Below are 4,270 nucleotides of genomic sequence, written 5' to 3' on the forward strand. Positions count from 1 at the left end.
AATTTAGATCCCTTCAATGCGAGATCTGATCGCTATAACGTTTATTCTCTCGTTTATGAAAGAGAGGGAGGGAGGGAGGGAGGGAAAGGCTAAATAAAAATGCGAAAGCATCGCACGTAAAATTACCAAGACTTTGCGTTTAAATACTCGCGGTTTATTTTTCCACAATTCTTTTATCACATGTCATATACATGTGTATAATCGTAATATAACAATATGATTACAACGCGCAATCTCTGCAAGAGTGCAGCATAAAAATAAGTTCCGGGCGTAGTGTCCCCTTACAAAGATGATTGTACTTTGGACGAGCACAAGTGCGCCGATTCAGCTTCCGCGTGGAGAGAAAAACGAGTTTGTCATCGCCGTAGACGCGTCACGGTGGCGCAAGATTTTTTTTTTTTTTTTTTTTTTACAATAAATCGGCAATCGTTCCTCCGGCTTGCTTGTTTGACGTTGCTATTTTCGGCAGTCTCAAATTTAAAAACGGACCGCGTGGAGCATTCTCTCGCCTCAAAGAGTCTCGGTCAGTAGGTGGAATGTCCCGAGATGACTTTGCTCGGAGAAAGAGACGGCACCTCTGCCGCCCACGTCGGGCTCGTTTCCGGGGCGTATCCGTAGGGCGTTTACCCTCGTTCGGAGTAGGGGTTGCATCATAGGCGGAGGATCTGCCCACCAACGCGTTCCCTTCCTCGCGGTCCACGCGGCCGGATGCTGCGCTCCCGCGCATATTCGATCGCGAGAATATGCGGACATTAACGCTCTCCTCCCGCGAAAAACGGCAACTCCCTGACCGGGCTATATATGTGCTCGACGTCTTCGTTTTTCCTTATGACCATACGTCACCGCGCCGTCCGCCGTCGTCAAAAAAAGTTACGCGACCGTGAAGCGCCATGGATTTTTCTTTTTCCGAGATCTCTATTTTCTTAGCATTTAAGAAATATCTTGAGAGCCGGAAAATGTGTATAGTGATAAATTTGAGAGATATATTCAATTTTTAGATTTCAGTATTCGAGACGAAGATTAAAAATTTGTTTCTACTATTTTTTAGTCACTCGCGAAAATTAACGTTATGGAAAAGTGCAGGAAATGTTAAAAAAAAAATTTCTTAATTAATGAGATTACTATATGCGAGGCAGATCTCTTTACGCGTTGCCTTTTGATGAAATCAATTTTGTTCGGAATCGTATGCCGCGTAACGAGTTCGAAATTTATTTGAGATAATGCAAAATTTATGGCGCGGACATTTTACAGACGTTCGTTTATACAGATGGAAATGCAGCGAGCCGGCGACACAAAGCATTCCAGTCGGGATAACCGAACTGAATAACGGGTCCAGATATTGCTACTCGACTCCCTTGTGCCGTAGGTAATTGCTATGGTAGGATGCCTTTGCTATGGAGGACGCGGGAATTCACGATATTCGCTCTTCGCAGCCGTATCGTCGTGGTGTAACGTTACCTCTGCTAAGACAGAAATTTACTTTAGTTCCGTCCCGTCCTGTTCTCTTCCTCGCAAAAAAAAAAAAATTAAAAGCAACGTGGAAACTACGATATTCCTGATATTTTAAAAACTAGTTTTTGCAAAAGAAAATAAAAGTTTTCCGGCGTTACACTCGCGAAAATTCCGCGGGAACGTTTGGCAGAGAAGCTGCGGAGAGAGGGCTATTCTCGCGGTAATTAATAAGCATTCGAGGCGGTATTTCCCTGTAATAACAGTTTGACAGGAATCTAATTGAGTCCCACGCGACCGCGCCGGGGGTAGGCTCCGCTCCGATATAATCTACGGTCCCATGAATTACGAGTGCCCGCTCCTACGGCAAACCCTTTGCAAAGGCGAGGGAGGCAGCGACGACCCGGCGGGCATTAGCATCCTCGGCAAGATCGTGGCACCGTCATTGCCGTCGCCGTTGCTCCTGCGAGACATCTTAGATCGAGAGACAACCCCATGATTTTGTCTCCTCGGTATTCATGAACGGGGTAGGGTGACGACGTCGCTTCCTTTTCCTTCATGAATTTACAATCGGCGCAACCGATCGAGAGCCTCGGCGAAATACCGGCGAGTGCTGCTTCCATACGATTGACAGGAATATCGTTCGCACGTTTTATTAGCGATTTGTTAAGCCTCGTTCAGCGTAAAGAGGTGTATTTCGAAGCGTCAAACTTGTGCCGTGCTTTTTTTTTTTTTTTTTTTTTTTTGCACCGCTGTAGCTGTCTACTCGAAATATTTCACGAGGACGAATCGTCGTTTACTAGATATTAGACATTAAAAATTTTCGACTCGTGTCCATTGCACGCGCGGTACTTTATAGCTAGTTTCATTGCCTCGTTGTCGCGATATTGTGCGGTACGCTATCGCGTAGAGAAACAGGTCTCGCTGCGGGAGACAAGCCCGTATAACACGATTGATTTAAAATCACCATGGAGATCATAGCGAGCATGCTACTTGTACGCAGCAAAACACGTAGAGAGGACGGCGTGGAATTTATCATCGGAAATAGGTAACAAAGCAGACAAAGCCGCCTGCAACCAGCATCGCGCCAATTAGTATAGCTCGCGTAATAGACCGCGAGCTCTGACTCAACAATGGAACATGTATAAAAATGCAGATAAACTCTATCATAGATTTTCTTTTTTTTAAATATTTTACTTTTCCCAGAAAGAAAATTCGAAATTAATAGAAATCTAGATATGCTCGAAAAGATCGAAATTTTGCAAGTTGCAGAGTCCTCCGAATTTCGAGCATTTTAGTTTATTTAATCCAAGTTAAACTTACGTGCGCGTGACACCTTTTTACAATCCCCTTCACGTTCGCCACAGAGACCGCGTCGCCGTCCAGTCTGAACTTTCGGCGGTCCCGGTATAATCGCATCAAACGACAAATCTGCAGCCACCGGAACATAAGGGCGCGAACTGCGGACGGAGAGTTGGGAAAGGGGATCACCCGGTGCAGCAAGCGAGACAGCGAAGAAGAGAGAGAGAGGTTTGGGGGTCGGGAGATGATCGTAGGCAGGGTCACGTGCTGCTGTCACTAGCACGGATTATATTATATAGGAATGGCAGCGAATAGGTGTAGATATAAGCACCGAGCGGCAGTTAATAAATATGATAATGGCGGGCGGAATGAGAGAAAGAGGGGGATATGTGGGGTACGATATGGGATACCACTGTATAAGAGTGACCACCAGAAGCGGAGGCCTGTCATCGTCAGAACCTCTCGTCGTATGTCACACGGCACGTATAAGCGCGCGGGTCACGCACACGCGTTGGCTCGGCAACACGTGTGAGTAAGTTATTTCCGTGATTGCGTTTTTCTTTCGCGTGTTTCTCGTCGTTGAAAGTTGAAACCGCTTCTCGTTCCGTTTAGCTCTCGCCCGTTATCGCCCCGACGTCCGTTTGAGTTAATAACAATCGTCGCAACAATGATTCGCTCGCCCTCTTCCTATCTCTTGACCCGACCCGGGGTAATTTGCATTCTAAGCGCGCCGGCGTTATTCCGGGGTCGCGAATATGCGTAAACGCGCGGAACACGACGCTAAGCGTCACCCAGCCCCGCTCCTCTCCGCGCCGCGCCGGAGCAATTAGTCACGGTGCATTTAATAAATCGCCAGCTCCCGCGCTTAGCTCTGGGAGGGTTAAAGTCTTGCCGCTTTCTCCCCCTTGGAAAATATCCAATAACGACCGGCTGACTCCACTCGGCTTCTTTCCTCTTCTCTCCGCGTCCGGCATTAAACCTTCACCTATCCGTTGAGATCGGCTTACCTTAATAATTGTAGGTACACGTCGCGCTTCGAGGGGGTTAGGACGTTACCGGGCCAGCCGCTGCTACCGTGCCCTCGATCTCGGGGGGGGTTCGCCCTTCGCGCAAGGGTGTTACCATGGCGTTCATTTCGCCGACGCTGGCGAGCGCGTTGTCAAGGTAAAGTGATCGAAAGTCGCGAGAGATGTAATGAAACATTCTTAGCACGACGAGGGCGCTCGTATTTTCATTGGGGAATAGCACTCCTCGCTCAGGTGAGATAAAGACTAATGCAGCTCCGGGTCGTAATGCATTTTTCTGTCGGTGAACGCACGGTTTCCGACGAGACAGACGTAAAGCCCGGCTGGAAAATAATCTAATTTAATTACTATTTAATGTCAATTCTATTCTAAAGAGGCGCAGGACCAATGGAAGAGGAGTATTATACGAGAATCATTGCGACATTTGTGTGCTAATCGACTCGCGTCAAACAGCACTCGGGATCGCGCAAATTATCAAGAACGAAATTCATTGG

This window comes from Cardiocondyla obscurior, linkage group LG22 (genome assembly GCF_019399895.1).
Source record: "Cardiocondyla obscurior isolate alpha-2009 linkage group LG22, Cobs3.1, whole genome shotgun sequence".
In the NCBI taxonomy this organism is placed as follows: Eukaryota; Metazoa; Arthropoda; class Insecta; order Hymenoptera; family Formicidae; genus Cardiocondyla; species Cardiocondyla obscurior.